Source organism: Mobula hypostoma, chromosome 13 (assembly GCF_963921235.1).
Source record: "Mobula hypostoma chromosome 13, sMobHyp1.1, whole genome shotgun sequence".
Classification (NCBI taxonomy): domain Eukaryota; kingdom Metazoa; phylum Chordata; class Chondrichthyes; order Myliobatiformes; family Myliobatidae; genus Mobula; species Mobula hypostoma.
The window spans coordinates 19,573,322-19,592,041 of record NC_086109.1 but is presented as its reverse complement, the minus strand read 5'-3'; the positions used below and the strand labels follow the sequence as shown (position 1 = coordinate 19,592,041).

General features: G+C 43.1%; 1 protein-coding gene and 1 long non-coding RNA gene across 4 annotated transcripts in view; one reads left to right on the top strand and one right to left on the bottom strand.

The window, feature by feature from the left end:
* LOC134355470 (uncharacterized) overlaps nucleotides 1-11,953 on the top strand; it is a 77,036-nt gene extending 65,083 nt beyond the window's left edge. The window contains exon 3 of the long non-coding RNA XR_010020092.1: nucleotides 11,885-11,953. This is a non-coding gene — a long non-coding RNA (uncharacterized LOC134355470). The remainder of the gene's footprint in view (nucleotides 1-11,884) is intronic.
* kcnd3 (potassium voltage-gated channel, Shal-related subfamily, member 3) overlaps nucleotides 1-18,720 on the bottom strand; it is a 392,845-nt gene that overhangs the window by 220,218 nt on the left and 153,907 nt on the right. The gene's annotated exons all lie outside the window — the stretch shown is intronic.

Here is an 18,720-nt window from a genome sequence, read left to right as displayed (position 1 = left end):
GTGCTTTCTCCGTAATTACACTTATGTGCTGGGCCCAGGACAGGTTCTTTGAAATGATAACACTGAGGCATTTATGTTACTGACCCTCTCTACCTCTGATTCCCCAATGTGGACTGGCTCATGGACCTCTGGTTTCCTCCTCCTGAAATCAATAATCAGCTCCGGTTTTGCTGACATTAAGTGACAGGTTGTTGATGTAGCACCACTCAGCCAGATTTTACATCTCCCGTAAATATAATGATTTGTCATCACCTTTGATTCAGCCAACGACTGTGGTGTTATCAACAAACTTAATATAGCTTTGGAGCTGTACCTAGGCTCACACTCATACAGTAAGTATAAAGTGAGTAAATCAGGGGTCTAAGCATACGGTCTTGTGGTACACCTGTGCTGATGGTGGAGATGTTGTTGCCAATCCGAACTGACTGGGGTCTGCAATGTTGGAAATTGAGGATCCAGTTGCACAAAGAGGTATTGACGCCAAGCCCTTGAAGCTTATTGATTAGTTTTGAGGGGATGATCATATTGAATGCCGAACTGTAGTCAATAAAGAGTATCCTGATGTATGCATCTTTGCTGTCCAGATGTTCCAGGGTTGAGTGAAAAGCCATTGAAATGGCATCTGCTGTGGACCTGTTGTGCAGGTAGACAAATTGGACCAGATCCAAGTTGCTCCTCAGGCAGAAGTTGATATGTTTCATTGCAAAACTCTCAAAACACTTCATCACAGTGGATGATAGACATTGAGACAAGTCACCACATTCTTCTTAGGCACCAATATAATTGAAACCTGTTTGAAGCCGGTGGGTACCTCAGACTGCCGAAATGAGAGGTTAAAGATATCGGTGAACACCTCAGGCAGGTCTTTAGTACTTGGCCATACGTGCTGATTTTTCTTGTGTTCTTTCTGTCACTTTGAATTCTCTCGTGAACAACCCTTTGTTGCGTTATTGACCTGGCATTTATCTTAAGACTCCTTTCCCTGTTACTTTTCTAAACACTGCAAAGCATGTGTTGATTTTTAATCATTCGATTTAAGTAGCAAAAACATTACTTCTGTATGCATTTCAACCTTTCACTATCAATTCCTATTTTTCTGTATTCACTCAGAGAAAGGAGTTTTTGCTGAATTATTGGCAAAACCTACATAAACAGATAATGCAGTGTATGGACTGGACAGAACAATTGAAAATTGACCCGTCCAGCACCAGTATGTCAGATGCAGATTCATTAATTTATCATAATACATAAGAAATACTATAAATTACAATAAGAAATTATATATACATAGGTACTGTATATACCCGTGTGCTGTATATACCTGTATATACTGTATAATCCTGTGCGTCTGTGTGTGTGTGTGTGTGTGTATAGAGTATACACTACACACCCACACACAGACACACAGGATGCCAGTTAACTGGGCCATTGGTTAATCAGGGCTGCCACTTATTTGGGACAACTCTTAAAGTACAAAAATTATTCAAAAATTAGCTGGGATTCCCTTTCTTTACTTCGGATATTATGCCACTTAATTGGCACAGGAGACAGAGACTGTTATCGAACAGTTTCTAACTAGTGTCAGTCATGTGCACTTGCGTGGCTGTTGGACACAATACTGTGCTTAGAATGAACAGTTTTTAAATAACATTACTTGCGTGTCTGTGTTCAAAAAGCAGTGATTTTTGTTACTGATAGTTGGCAAGTAACAAGCAGTAATACAATTCAGAATTGCTTTGCTCACTGCACTTTAAAGCATTCAGATTTGGAGATGCTAGAAACAGCGGAGAGTGAAAATGAAATGATTTTGCTGCTTCAATAAGTTGGGAACTACGAAGAATTTAAAGGGATTGGCAACCATCTTGAAGGTTACAATGGGGATTTGGCAAATGCAACCATCTAAAGCACTGTTGAAAGGCAGTCTATTATCTGTACTAGGTGTCTGTGCTGATTTTGTTCATTTACAGTCAATCATAAGAACATGGTAGTTCCTCCAACAATAACGTTTAGGAACTAATACACAGTTTTGGTAGTGTTCTAATTTATTCTGTATTTTATTTAAATACATAACTTGTTTCTCAGTTAAATGGTGGTTTCTGATAACTTACTATTTCCACGAAAGTTCGGATAACTGGGACAGCCGCTTAATTGGACCAACATGTTGCTTCATATCCAAAATGCTGACCAAAATTTCTTTTTGTGGTTCAGTGTCAAATGTTGTTTGGTAATGTTTGTATGAAGTCCTCAGGGAGTGTAGCATCTTAAGGTCATGATTGAGAATAGGCCTTAGTTGTTTGGGGACATATTACAAGTGAGGAAAATTAGGGCAGGCTTTGTGAGGGCAGATTTGTCAGAGATACTAATAGTTAAGGGATGCTGTGGAGAGAAGCAGCTTGCTTCCAGTGACTGAGGGGTCCAGGATGGAAAGACATAGATATAAGATTAAATGTGGAATGCATAACCTCTGACTCAGAGGTTGAAGTTTTTGCTGAATCACAGGCCACCCCATTTAAACAGATAATACCGTGTATGGACTCAATAGAACAATTGAAGCAGAGATTATGGCAATGCTTAATAAGTTGAAAAGCTCGCTTAAGAGAATGTGACGGAAAGGATGTTGGAAAGCAGCATTAAGGACTTTTGCATGTCTGGAGGATAAACAATAGCATAGAATAGTATAAAATCTGTGTAACTGTTGCTTTGGTTTAAAATTATCATTTCTGGAATATAGTCAGCACAGAGAAACCATGGCACAAACAAGGTCGCACATTTTTACTAGAGCATTCATTAAACAAGCACATCCAGCCTGTACATCTGTTAGAGTGATTAGGAAGCCTTCTGGAGACAGAATGGAGCTCTGTAGGGTGCACGGCTGAAGGCGGCATCACAAGGAATAATTAACCTTCCTTTATATAGCACCTTTTACCACCCAGGACATCTCAAAGTGCTTAATGCCAGTGGAGTATGTTTGAAATACTGCCAGTGTTATAATGCAAGCCATACAGCAGCCAATCTCTGCACATTGAGATCCCAGGAGCAGCAATGCAATAGACCAGATAATTTGCTTTGCTGAGGATATTGGCTATATTAGACAGGACCGAGGATCGTCTAGATCCACCTGAGAGAACAGATGAGACTTCTCTCAACCCAAACACAGCTTCTTAACACTCAGTTTGTACCATGTACGATGGTCAGCTGTGTGTACAAGACTCTCAACTTTGAATTAAAACCCATGATTTGACTCAAATGAGGAAGTCATAAGGCGGATTTAAGAACATTTGAATGATTCAAAGGAACATCAAAGGACAATAACTTTGCTACAGATTCACACCATTGTGTTCTCTGATCTCCATTGCCTCCTGGTCCAACAGTGTCTCCGTTTTAATGCTCCTATCTCTATCACATCCCAATGCTCCACATCCATTGTTATCTCCGCGTATCACCAGTCCTGACTGTTTGATATCCCCAGCTTTAATTGTGCAGTCTTTAGCATTTGTACCTTCAGCTGGCCATTCAAATGCCTCCTTTAAGATTGACCTCTTCGACAATACTTTGGATACAAAACACCCCTTCACACTGCTGGGTATCACAGTTTGTTCAGTTATCACTTCATAAATATCTCGATCTGTTTGACTTTGAAGTACAAGATTCGGTTGAGAAAATGCATTGTCTAACTCAGTGTCCAGCTCCACCCTGTCAGGATCTCTCATGCAAAACGATATCCTCCAACAGCTCCAATATTCCCAGCCATTGCAGGGAGAAATGTGCCTCCGACATTACTTCACAGCAACTTGGAGACTGCTCTTTCTCTGACCATTCTTTGTTTGCTGGCTCAATTGGATCACATCCACTTCTTCTACACCTGGAGAATGGACCACATTTGTACCACTGGCATTTTGGGATGTTGCTGCCTTGCACTATTTTAACACTGTGGATATTATTTAATGATTGGCCTGACCAAAAAAAATTCATGTTAATGTTGTCACTCTTAATCCATTTGCTTCTATCATGACTATGTCTTAGCAAGATCCTGAAACAGATCTATTTCAACTTAGCTATAGTAACTGCTCCCAGGGACAGCTAAGATCAGTACTTGTTTCTGCTAGAGAACAGAGAAACTTTCAATCATCCGGACTCTATGTATGCCATAGAGTGACTCAGCTCTTCTCACCTCTTACCATCCTTTCTCAACATGTACAGTCCAGTCAAATTTTGGAAAAATTTTACCTAGAAATTTGGCTGTCCTTTACACCTGCACTAAGATTGTACAGACCACAGTCTGGTTGAGGTGGAATTTCAGGTGGAGGTGCATGAACTAGAATTCATGCTGTGCAAAGCATCATTCATGGGAAGAATCATGAATCCTGGTTATGGAGCCACCAATGCCCAGGAATGGAGAAGTCTACAGAAAGTGGAGGACACTGCCCAGTCCATCACAGGTAAAGTCCACCCCCCACCCCCACCACCATGGAGCTCATTTACAAGGATCGCTGCCGCAGGAAAGTCGAATCCATCATCAAGGATCCCTACCACCCAGGCCATGCTCCCTTCTCACTGCTGCGATTGGGAAGAAGGTACAGGAGCCTCAGGTCCAACAACCATCAGGCTCCTGAACCAGTGTGCATAACTTAACTCACCTCAGCTCTGAACTGATTCTTCAGCCTGCAAGACTCACTTTCAAGGACACTATAACTCATGTTCTCTGTATTATTTCTTTAATTTGCTCAATTTATCTTCTTTTGCACATTGGTTGCTTGTCAGTCTTTGTTTATGTATAATTTTTCATAAATTCTATTGTATTTCATTATTTTCCTGTAAATTCCTGCAATAAAATGAATCTCAAGTTAGTATATGGCGACATACAGTGTATGCATTTTGATAATAAACTTTAATTTTGACTTTGGAATATGTGCAGTCACGCAACTGTATAAAGCGTTATTGAGTGGGGATGAAACTTAGGAGACACCTCACACCCTGATGAACACAATCTAATTAGAAAATGAGCTGAGATGAATTTGCCTAGTTGAAGGAGAATAGTCTATCAGGTAGATAGAAACGTTGTGAAAATTATTTTAAAAAATGCACTGATATTGTGAAAGAACTTGAGCTGAAAACGTTGACCTTGCTGGTGAATGTGTAAATTACTGAGGAACAGAATGGTGGATGCTGAGAACAGGGCAAGTTGAAGGTAGACAGTAGATTGGCTAATAGCATGGATGGATTCACTGAGAGATAGATAATTGGATTTATAATTGACTCAATGATGGCTAGTAGAGGGTGATGGTCAAAAGTTGCTTCTCGGACTGGAGGGCAGCAACTAGAACTGTGCTTGAGGGGTTGGTGCTGGGACCTTTGTTGTTCATTATTTACATAAGAAATTTGGATGGTTCGTGCCTGATACTAAAACAGGTGACATCATAGGCAGTGAAGAAGGTTATCAAAAATTACAGGAGGATTTTGATCAGCTATGTAAGTAGGTTGAGGACTGGCAAGTGGTCTCCCAATCTACGTCTGAGACCACTTCGCTGAGCACCTTCTCTCCATCCACCACAAAAAGCGGGATCTCCCGGTGGCCATTAATTTCAATTCTACTTCCCATTCCCATTCCGAATGTCTGTCTGTGGCATGTTCTACTGCCAGGATGAGGTCACACAAGTCAAAGGAACAACACCTCTTATTCCAACTGGGTAGCCTTCAACCTACTGGCACGAACATTGATTTCTCGAACTTACAGTAATGACCTCCATCCTCCTCTCCTTCACCATTCCCCATTCCTGTTTCCTTCTCTCACCTTAATTCCTTACCTACCCATCACCTCCCACTGGTGCTCCTCTCCCTTCTCATTGTTCCATGGTCTTCTGTCTTCTCTTATCAAATTCTCCCTTCTCCAGCCCTTTATCCCTTGCACCAATCAACTTCCCAGCTCTTTACTTCACCCCTGCCCCTCTCCCAGTTTCACCTATCACCTGCCACCTTGTACTTCTTCTTCTCCTCCCTAAACCTTCTTCCTTTGACTTCTCTCCTTCCTTTCCAGTCCTGATGAAGGGTCTTAGCCTGAACTGTTGACTGTTTACTCTTTTCCATAGATGCTGCCTGGCCTGCTGAGTTCCTCCAGAATTTTGTATGATGGTATACATTGTCCCATAGTAATATCTACAACTGATATTATCCCAAAGTCACAACACAACAGCATTAAACAATTCGCCCTACAAAACAATATTTATGTTAATCGCCAGAAGGCCACAATGTGAAACATCACTAGGATGTTCCAAAGGTCCCTGGCAATTGAATGTGCTTGACCATGCCCATACCTCAGGTTTTACCAGCTTGAGCTAAGAATAAATAAAATAATAACAATAATAAATAAATAAGTAATAAAGCAACAGGAGGACAATTAGTATCCTGCAGTTCCCATCTTCTGAGCTGATGAATAACAGCAGTTGCCACAACAAGGGTGCCATATCAGAGTAAACTTGTTTTTGAATATCATCGAAAATTAAAATTTCCCCCAAAACCTTAACCCATTTCCTCTTCTCAATGTGTATAAAGAACACCAAACAAAATTATTAGGGCGGGAGAGTGGGAATAACACACACAAAATGCTGGAGGAACTCAGCAAGTCAGGTAGCATCTATGGAAAGAAACAAAGAGTCGATGTTTTGGGCAGAGATTCTTCACCAGATTGGGAATAATAGGGGTACAATGGGACTGGAAATTAAACCCTAAAATACAATAGAGTGAATTAATAAACCTCCTTTGTTTTTATTTTGAATGCTGTTAGAAAGCAGTAAGTGTGTTAACAGGCGTTCATTAAGGTAAATGACAGCTAGCAATTACTTAGGCAATCCAAATACACATTCTAATGGGTCTCGCTGGCAGTTTGAAATGCAATGTAATATAAGTTTCTATCATTACAAAATAATGTCAAGCTATTTTCAGATTAAAATATATTTATAGTTTTTGTGAATAGACTGCAAATTGGGGACAATTAAAGATAAAATAGCTCATCATCTCTTGCCAGTGGAAAGCTCAAATATTTTTTTTGAAATCTGACTGAAATATGAAATACTTGGGGCTAAGGTTTAATTTTACTGTTTGTTCTACCACCAATTTACTGCAATGATTGTACAGGGTGTATTCATTGTGTCAATAGCAATATTATCAAATCCTCCCATGTAAATTTCTTCCCTCGGTGACAGATACAAACTTTCTGTCTGGATTATTGGTCTAAAAGTCAGGCAGGTATGGCAAATGTGTCATACCCTCTGCAGTGCAGAAGGAGGAATTTGCTCTTTCTCTTTCTGTCAGTTTTTTGATGGGCCAATTTAAATGAAGCTTGTTCTGCACAATTCACTTCTCAAAGTCTCTCCCAATTTATCTGTTCCTTTTTCACATGATCAAAGAATCCTCAGATTCAGATTAGCTTATTGTGATATACACCAGGGTGCAATGAAATTCCTTGCCCGTAGGGAGCTCACAAAGTAAAGTCTACATGGTAGTAATAAATACAACGAATACAGCGATAAACACAAAACAACAGACTAGTGCTCAGATAATTATTTACAAAAGAGGTACTGCAGATGCTAGAAATCTCAAGCAAGACACATAACATGCCAGAGGAGCTCAGCATGTCAGGCAGCCCCTATGGGTGGGAATAAATAGTCGACGTTTTGGGCCGAGGCCCTTCATCGGTTCTGGAAAGGAAGGGAGAAGAAGGTGGGGGAAGGATTGGAAGAAGTATGAGGTGGCAGGTGGCAGGTGAATCCAGGAGAGGGGGAAGCAAAGAAAAAATTCCATTTTTCTTTCATCCAGTCTGAGAGTATGTTAAATGTACCTAATAAACCAGCCTTTCCTATCGCTCCCACAGTATGTCCCATGAACTTACCACTGTCTGTGTAAAATACCTATCTCTGACATTTTCCTTAAAAGGATGTACTTCGATATTAACCATTGCTGCTCTGAGGAAAGGTCCACTTAATCAATGCCTCATATTATCTTGTACACCTTTGTAAAGTTACCTCTCATCCTCCATTGCTCCAAAGAGAAAAGCCCTAGCAGTGCAAAACGAGGTGCTAAATTATAGAGTAACCGAGAGGGGTAGAGTTAGCAGTCTGAGGACCTGTCAACGCTATGGGGAAGGGAATGTGAAAAAAGGTGATTGATTCGGAATCCTGAAACAAAGAAGGAGACCATTCAGCGCATACTAACTTTCTGCAGAAATGCATCAGTGGCCACTTTATTAGGTACAGCTGTACACCTGCTCGTTAATGCAAATATCTAATCAGCCAATCATGTGGCAGCAACTCAATGCATAAGAGCACACAGACATGGTCAAGAGGTTCTGTTGTTATTCCGACTAAATATCAGAATGGGGAGGAAATGTGAACTGACTGACTTTGACTGTGGAATGATGGTTGGTGCCAGATGGGGTGGTTTGAGTATCTCAGAATCTGCTGATCTCCTGGGATTTTCACAAACAACGGTCTCTAGAGTTTACGGAGAATGATGTGAAGAACAAAAAAAAACATCCAGCGAGCAGCAGATCTGTGGGTGAAAGCGTCCTGTGTGTGAAAGAGGTCAGGGAACAATGACTAGTCTGATTCAAGCTGACAGGAAGGCGACAGTCACTCAGCTAACCACATGTTACAGTAATGGTGTGCAGAAGAGCAACGCTGAGCACACAACACATCGAACCTTGAAGAGGATGGGCTGTAGACACTTTATTAGGTACAGGAGGTAACAAACTAATTTTATTTATTTGTTGAGCAACACAGCACAGAACAGGCCCTTACGTCCCACAGAGACGCACCACCCGGCAACTCACCAACCGAACCCGAGCCTAATATCAGGACAATCTTCATTGAGCAACGAACTTACTAATCTGTATGTCTTTGGACTATGGGAGGAAACCATAGCACCCAGAGGAAACTCATTCACTTCACAGGAAGGACGTACAAACTTTTTTACAGAAGACGCCAGACGTGAACTCTGAACTACAATGCCCCGAGCTGTAATAATGTCACGCTGCTACGCTACGGTGTGGTACGAAACTCAGAGGCCACTGAGTGCATGTCTAATCAAGACTCCTCCATCCCCAACTCTTTCCCTATAGGATCGCAGATTTACAACTTACCCTGTACATTCCCATTTGAAAATGACAATTTAACCTTCTTCTATCTTCTCTTCCCATTGGCAGGGCATTGTAGTTCATCACAATTAATTCTATAAAATTCTCATTATTTTCTCTTTGGCTTGCTAATGAGCCTACTGATCAGTTTCATTCCAAGTATTCTATCCAGACCCTCATAACTTGTCACACCACTATTAAATCCTTCTTTTACCTCTTCTGCTCAGAAGTGAATGATCCTAGGCATCTCTAGTACTTATTCACTTGTTTAAAAAATCTCAATTTTTTTTCAAAAGATGTGAGTGTCCCTGGAAATTCCTACACTTGCTGCCTATCCTGAATCACTCTTGAACTGAACAGGCAGTTTGTCAATAGATCTGGAGTCAGGAAGAGTAGATAAAAGGTGAGAATAACACAAACATGAGAAAATCTGCCGTTGCTGGAAATTGTATGGGTTGCCTTGAAACTTAAAAGTATTATCAAAGTGGGTAAAATCACCATCTACTACCCTGAGATTCCTTTTCTTGCAGGCATTCACAGTAGAACAAAGAAATACAAAAGAATCAATGAAAAACTACCTTCAAAGACTAACAATCAATACGCAAAAGAAGCAAAATGTGCAATTACAAAAAAGTCTGATAATAATAATAATTTAAAAATGTAAATAAATAATATTGAGAACATGAGTTGTAGAGTCCTTGAAAGTGACTCCATATGTTGTGGATTCAATTCAGTGTTGAGGAGATGGCTCAAATAGTTCCGTTAATTGTCAGAGAATGTATCTAGTGTACAACCTGAGATAATTGACTTCACAGACATCTATGAAAGACAGAAGAACCCCAAAAGAATGAACGACTGAAAAACGTTAGAACCCCAAAGCCTCCTCTCCTGCCTGCCCTGTGGAAACAGCAGCAAACATCAATGAATCAACCTCGCCCCTTCCCCTCCCCATTTCAGCAAAACACATCAGTGCCCACCACCCACCAAGCAATAGCAAAGCCCCCAAAGACAGACCATGATCTGCAGTTAGCAAAAACTATTTTTTATCCAACAGTTCGACGTACTGCAGACTCTCTCGCCGCTAACAAGGGACGGAGAGATATCACCTATTTCACTGTGTTGTTCGTCCATCGTCATCACTGATGAAGACCTCAAACACCATGATGGTGTCGAGACTAGCGTTTGATTTAGATTTAAGTCAGGGAGAGTTGCGCAGTGTCAGCCTCACTCTCTCTTCCCAATTCCCATCTGGGACCAGTGGCAAGACAGAGTCGAGACGGCTGGAGATGAGACTAGGCGCAGTGGATGACTAGAACATCTTCTGTGTCTTGTGCTCCACACGTTCCACGACTCTTGCAGAGACCGCCTTCTTGACCGTTGGACCTTCCATAAGTCTCGCCCGCTTAATCTGCCGGAGTCTGTCTTCACATGCTGGGATAGACAACTATCTATCTCACCAAGGGTTTAGCCGGCTTGTCGAAGCCATTGCCCGAGGTGTGGCCGCTGTCCCATGCAAACAGCTACAGGTGAGAGTTGAGTGCCAGGTGGGGACTGAAGGTGGACTAACCACCTTGAAAAAGATGCGACATGTTCCCCCACCAGAGGTGCTACCCCTCCCTGACACCCCATACACTTCACAGTGAAAGGGAAGATGAACAAACAGTTGCTGATATGAGGTTATATTCTGCCACTTCACTTTTTCTTCTGAAATTCTCCGACTCGAGAATCAGCAGCAACCTCTCCCCTCCAATGAAAGAAAGAGAGAGAGAGTGCAATCACTCGTCTACAGAGATCTCTCTCCATACAGTTACTTATGCTGGTTCAGGAACAGTTCTGTCCCTAAAGAAGATTACTGAACCAGAAGGCTTTTAACAACAATTCAGCATTTTCAAAGTCACCAATTCAAATCCTATTCTTTAAAGCAGATTTATTAAATAACTGAACTTCCCAGCTAGTATGGTGGGCTTTGAATTCTTATCTCCAGATAAATGTTCTAGTATGCTGTAGGGGAACCAACTATACTGTTATACCATAATGTAGAGCTCCTCCTAGGGATGTCCTATTTGTGATGACCTATAGACCTCTAGCAATAATTCTGGCTGATAACAGGCCATTTAATGCAGTCTGAAGGGCAGATCTAGGAATGCTTTCTGGTTGCTCTGGTTTCTTCTCACATTCCAAAAACGTACAGGTTAGAAGCTTAATTGGTTATATTGGTCAAATATCTACAGATGTACCATGGAGAGAATTCTAACTGGCTGCATCACTGTCTGGTATGGGGGGAAGGGTGGGGGGTTGGTAGTTGAGGGTTACTGCACAGGATCGAAGTAAGATGCAGAAACTTGCAAAATTAGTCAGCTCCATCATGGGCACTAGCTTCCGCAGTATCCAGGACATCTTCAAGGAGCGGTGCCTCAAAAAGGTGGCGTCCATCATTAAGGACCCCCATCACCCAGGTCATGACCTCTACTCATTGTTACCATCAGGAAGGAGGTATAGAAGCCTGAAGGCACACACTCAGCGATTCAGGAAGAGCTTCTTCCCCTCTCCCATCCAATTTCTGAATGGACATTGAACCCATGAACACGACCTCACTATTTTTTATTTCTAATTTTTTTGCCTTACTTATTTAATTTTATGTAATTCACAATATTTTTTGTTTATATTATCATGTATTGCATTGCACCGTTGCTACAAAGTTAACAAATTTTACAACTTATGCTGGTGATATTAAACCTGATTTTGATTCTGATACAGGTGTGATTGGCTTCTGTGGGCTCATTGGATCAAAAGGATTTGTCACCAGGCTGTATGTCTAAATTTTTTTTTAAAATGAACCAACAATTAAAAGTCCTCAGCTTTCTAACCACAGCCTCCATCCCCCATGGAATGTAAATCATTTCTGGAAAATCTGCTTGACCGTTTTCTGCCCAATCACCAGTCCTGCAGCAATGTCTCCGCAGGCTTTGACACTGCACTGAAATCGATGACTCCCTGAAAACTTCATTCAGCTCCACAGTCAGCCACACGTTGACCCACACGGAAAGCCCGATGGAAGCATGGATCGTAGCTTGGAGCAAGGAACATTTATGGTACCATTCATACTCGGAGTGCCCCGAAGCAGCTTGATGTCAGTAAAGCACATTTGCAGAGCAAGCACTGGTGGATTTTCAAAAACATAGCAGCCCATGTGCTCACATCTGGATGCCACATTTAGCAATATGATAACGACTGAACTGTGCAATATATGCTGGCCCTGTTGGTTCTCCCACATCCCATTAATTAGTGTTGCTGGTTGAGTGATAACTGCTGTCGAGGTTGCTAGGGAGCACTTCATTATTCTTCTTCACAGTGAATTCATGGGATCCATTATCTCCTCCAGAAAGGGCAGAGGAGGCTTTGATTTAGCCTCACCACCTCCAACTGTGTGACACTCTTTCAGTACTGTATGACATTGTCTAGCCTCTGTAGTCAAGTCTTGGACGAGAAGAAGCAGCTTCCTGCTTGCGGCTAAGAGTGCTAATGTCAGGGTATCTGTGATGCTGAAAAATGACAGACAGGATCGACAGAAAGAGATGGTTGCTTTACTCCAAGACTAATAATGCTCACAAAATGCTTGAGGAGCCCAGCAGGTCAGAAACATCTATGGAGGGAGGGGAATGAATAGTTGATGTTTCAGGCCAAGAACCTTCATCAGGACTGGAAGGGACGGAAGCAGCCATGATTCTTGGCCTTGGCCCAAAATGTTGACTATTTATTCCCCTCCATAGATGCTCCCAGATACGGTGAGTTCCTCCAGCATGTTGTGTGTGTTGCTCAAGATTTCCAGCATTTGCAGAACCTCTTGTGTCTGGAAATTGGATTGTCCACTTGGATGCTATAAATAATTGATAATGGACCTTGTATTATCAACTTCAGGTGGCAGGGTGGAGATACGTCTATACCAAAGGAGGTGTAATTCGCTCCTTCCCTCTTCTACCCTGCAGGCCACCCATGGACAAAATGTAGCCTCCTCCACCACCCCCCACCCCAATCAGGTTCATGCGAAGACATGGGAACTGGTGGTGGATGGTTGTATGAGCAGCTGGTGCATATCACAACTCCTGGTTATGTGACCACTGACTCCAGGCAGACAATCTCTGATAATGGCTGGGTCAGCCGTCTTGTAAAGACACTCCCCAGAAGAAGGCAATGGTAAACCAATCCTGTAGAAAAATTCGCCAAGAACAATCATGGTCAAAGACCGTGATCACCCATGTGATACGATATGGCACACAATGAAGAAAATGATGGTAATGGTTATCAACTGACAAAGTAACTCACAGAACTGAGCATATTTGTTTAAAAACACAGTCTGTATTTTCATTTGAAGCACTCAAAAACAAGGTGGGTAAACCCAGTAGTAGAGGAGAAAGATTTAAGATCGTCTATGAATGATGAGAAAATTACTTTTCTCCTTGTGGTGTGGATTGGTGGGTGGGAGGGCAGTAAAGGTATCGATAGTCCAGTTGCAGATAGACTAGAGTTTGCTTCTGGCAAAATTGAGATGCGAATGGCTTCTGACTGAAAGGATAGGAAACTTCATTGGTGGGGAAACTGATGATGGGGAAATGAAATTAGAAACAGAGCCAAATCATTATAGAAAGTTGTAATAAACTTGTAATTTAAATGGTGGAAGAAAGGCTTCATTACTTTTCTGACCCTTAAATCATTCACTTGGTGTGTCTAGCATTTTATAACTATATAAAAATGTCACGCCAATGCTTTTTTTTTTGTTCTTCTCCATACCTCGTGGCACATCGGGTGACAACCTTGCTGTTTCTTCAGTAATTTCTCTGCTTTTTATGAGACCGAGTTGCAAACTAGACGCTCAACCCAGCAGGGAAGGAAATAGTGCAAGGAGCTGGCCGGATGTGAAGCTGGGACAACGTGCCTCAAAGTCCAGTGCACATACCACTACATCACCAGCCCGCCAAGCCAATTCCTTGTTAAAATGCAAGGGCAGTGATGCTATGAAAAGTTTGAGTCAGGGGGTGCAACATTGCCACACAAACATAATGGGGCCAGATTCCATCATGGCATTTGCATTCCGTGATAATATTGGTGAATAAATTGAACTTGTGCTGAGATCGCTATAATGGATTCCCCAGGAGATGCTCCTCCAACATTACACCATGGCATAATATCAAATAAGCATATTAATTTAATGTAAACATTAATGAGAAATAAATGCATCACCATTGGACCAAATCTATTCAGTTCTCACAGATCAAACTTGAAGATAAGTTCGGACAATGTTCTGAACTAAATTCTATGGACTGGGTGCTTGCAAATCATATCTGCATATTTGCACTTGTACCCAGCTGTAAGGATTCACTTTCAATCTCACCACTTTAAATCTTGTTCAGAAGTTGAAAAGGTTTTGATTACATTTGGCTCACCGCTGCAAACTTTTATTTATTGCTACTCAGTAAATACACCTTATTAATTTCAAATATTTTACTTTACAGCTTACCCTCTGCATTCAGGTGCCAATTCAGAGAGAGTTAGAGATCTATGCTAATAAAAACAGGAGACTGCATCTTCCCAAGAAGAAATATGTCGGTTCTACGAGCAGTTTAGGCATGTGTAGGAGATTCAGACCACAGTGGAAAGGGACCTGCAACGTGATGGCTGTAAGAAGGGAATACTTAATGGTAGTGCCTGCTCAATTGTTACTTCTTTTTGCAGAAAAGAAAGCCATAAGGCAAATTTTAAACTGTATTGACTTCCGGTAAAAAAAATCTATTTCTCTTTCTGATAGATGTAGGATTTATTCTTAAATCTCTGTGTTTACTAGTGATATCAATGAAAATCGAACATCCTCCTTTCATAGTATCGCAGAATCACTGAGCAAAATGATCCTGATAGTCTTACTTCACCACCCTCTCCACAAAGATTGATTTTTTATTCTTTCTCTGCACTTATCCAGTCCCTTTTGAACTCACCTGTTACTCCAGGGTGCCTGCCTTAGGAAAGATTTTCTTTAAGCCCAGTGAATATTTTGAACAGCAAACCATCTGCTGGGGAAAACTCAATGGATCGAGCAGCAACTATGGGGAGATGGGTGGGGGAGGAGAGGAACTGTTTCCTCTCATCTAGATGCTGCTCTCATCTAGATCCTACTGAGTTCCACTATCAGATTGAGTTTTATTCCAGATTCCCTCATCTACAGTCTCCTGTGTTGGGATATTATGAATGCTGCTCCTTGTCCCAGCTCTGAGCAACCTTTAGGGACTACTATAACTTGACCCATTCAAATCATTTGGCATAAAAGAAGAGTCACTTACAAAATGTGAATTCTTATTGGATGCCTGTTCTAATGTTGTGTTGTTAAATGTTTGGGCGGTCATCCCACATAAAACTTCCCACACTTAAATTTTGTTAAGATTCCAAAGCAAATAATGAAACTCCTGTATATCCTTAGGTACCTCATCACCAGACATGATGAACTTGTAATGTTAAAAACGCAAACAACAGGAATTCTGCAGATGCTGGAAATTCAAGCAACACACATAAAAGTTGCTGGTGAATGCAGCAGGCCAGGCAGCATCTCTAGGAAGAGGTGCAGTTGACGTTTCAGGCCGAGACCCTTCGTCAGGACTAACTGAAGGAAGAGTGAGTAAGGGATTTGAAAGTTGGAGGGGGAGGGGGAGATCCAAAATGATAGGAGAAGACAGGAGGGGGAGGGATGGAGCCGAGAGCTGGACAGGTGATTGGCAAAAGGGATACGAGAGGATCATGGGACAGGAGGTCTGGGAAGAAAGACAAGGCGGGGGGGGTGACCCAGAGGATGGGCAAGGGGTATATTCAGAGGGACAGAGGGAGAAAAAGGAGAGTGAGAGAAAGAATGTGTGTAAGTAACAGATGGGGTACGAGGGGGAGGTGGGGCATTAGCGGAAGTTAAAGAAGTCGATGTTCATGCCATCAGGTTGGAGGCTACCCAGACGGAATATAAGGTGTTGTTCCTCCAACCTGAGTGTGGCTTCATCTTTACAGTAGAGGAGGCCGTGGATAGACATGTCAGAATGGGAATGGGATGTGGATTTAAAATGTGTGGCCACTGGGAGATCCTGCTTTCTCTGGCGGACAGAGCATAGGTGTTCAATAAAGCGGTCTCCCAGTCTGCGTCGGGTCTCGCCAATATATAAAAGGCCACATCGGGAGCACCGGATGCAGTATATCACCCCAGCCGACTCACAGGTGAAGCATTGCCTCACCTGGAAGGACTGTTTGGGGCCCTGAATAGTGGTAAGGGAGGAAGTGTAAGGGCATGTGTAGCACTTGTTCCGCTTACACGAATAAGTGCCAGGAGCGAAATCAGTGGGGAGGGATGGGGGGGACGAATGAACAGTGGGGAGGGATGGGGGGGCCGATAAGGGGGGTGCTGTTGTAGTCTGGTGTATTGACCTCTGCCTTGCCGAGGCACAGCGACAACTCACGGATACCTCCTCTTATTTACCCCTCGATCGTGACCCCATTAAGGAGCACCAGGCCATTGTCTCCCACACCATCACCGACTTTATCCGCTCAGGTGATCTCCCATCCACTGCTACCAACCTTATAGTTCCCACACCTCGCACTTCCCGTTTCTACCTCCTACCCAAGATCCACAAACCTGCCTGTCCTGGCTGACCTATTGTCTCAGCTTGCTCCTGCCCCACCGAACTCGTTTCTGCATACCTCGACACGGTTTTATCCCCCCTTCCTACCTATGTTCGTGACACTTCTCATGCTCTTAAACTTTTCGATGATTTTAAGTTCCCTGGCCCCCACCACTTTATTTTCACCATGGATGTCCAGTCCCTATATACTTCCATCCCCCATCAGGAAGGTCTCAAAGCTCTCCGCTTCTTTTTGGATTCCAGACCTAATCAGTTCCCCTCTACCACCACTCTGCTCCGTCTAGCGGAATTAGTCCTTACTCTTAATAATTTCTCCTTTGGCTCCTCCCACTTTCTCCAAACTAAAGGTGTAGCTATGGGCACCCGTATGGGTCCTAGCTATGCCTGCCTTTTTGTTGGCTTTGTGGAACAATCTATGTTCCGTGCCTATTCTGGTATCTGTTCCCCACTTTCCCTTCGCTACATCGACGACTGCATTGGCGCTGCTTCCTGCACGCATGCAGAGCTCGTTGACTTTATTAACTTTGCCTCCAACTTTCACCCTGCCCTCAAGTTTACCTGGTCCATTTCCGACACCTCCCTCCCCTTTCTAGATCTTTCTGTCTCTGTCTCTGGAGACAACTTATCCACTGATGTCTACTATAAGCCTACTGACTCTCACAGCTATCTCGACTATTCCTCTTCTCACCCTGTCTCTTGCAAAAATGCCATCCCCTTCTCGCAATTCCTCCGTCTCCGCCGCATCTGCTCTCAGGATGAGGCTTTTCATTCTAGGACGAGGGAGATGTCTTCCTTTTTCCCTTCCCTTCCTCCACTATCAACTCTGCTCTTAAACACATCTCCCCCATTTCACGTACACCTGCTCTCACTCCATCCTCCCGCCACCCCACTAGGAATAGGGTTCCCCTGGTCCTCACCTACCACCCCACCAGCCTCCGGGTCCAACATATTATTCTCCGTAACTTCCGCCACCTCCAATGGGATCCCACCACTAAGCACATCTTTCCCTCCCCCTCTCTGCATTCCGCAGGGATCGCTCCCTACGCGACTCCCTTGTCCATTCGTCCCCCCCATCCCTCCCCACTGATTTCCCTCCTGGCACTTATCCGTGTAAGCGGAACAAGTGCTACACATGCCCTTACACTTCCTCCCTTACCACTATTCAGGGTCCCAAACAGTCCTTCCAGGTGAGGCAACACTTCACCTGTGAGTCGGCTGGGGTGATATACTGCGTCCGGTGCTCCCGATGTGGCATTTTATATATTGGCGAGACCCGACGCAGACTGGGAGACCGCTTTGCTGAACACCTACGCTCTGTCTGCCAGAGAAAGCAGGATCTCCCAGTGGCCACACATTTTAATTCCACATCCCATTCCCATTCTGACATGTCTATCCACGGCCTCCTCTACTGTAAAGATGAAGCCACACTCAGGTTGGAGGAACAACACCTTATATTCCGTCTGGGTAGCCTCCAACCTGATGGCATGAACATCGACTTCTCTAACTTCCGCTAATGCCCCACCTCCCCCTCGTACCCCATCTGTTACTTATTTTTATACACACATTCTTTCTCTCACTCTCCTTTTTCTCCCTCTGTCCCTCTGACTATACCCCTTGCCCATCCTCTGGGTTTTCCCCCCCTCCCCCTTTTCTTTCTCCCCGGACCTCCTGTCCCATGATCCTCTCGTATCCCTTTTGCCTATCACCTCTCCAGCTCTTGGCTCCATCCCTCCCCCTCCTGTCTTCTCCTATCATTTTGGATCTCCCCCTCCCCCTCCCACTTTCAAATCCCTTACTCACTCTTCCTTCAGTTAGTCCTGACGAAGGGTCTCGGCTTGAAACGTCGACTGCACCTCTTACTACAGATGCTGCCTGGCCTGCTGCGTTCACCAGCAACTTTGATGTGTGGAACTTGTAATGTGTAGGTTA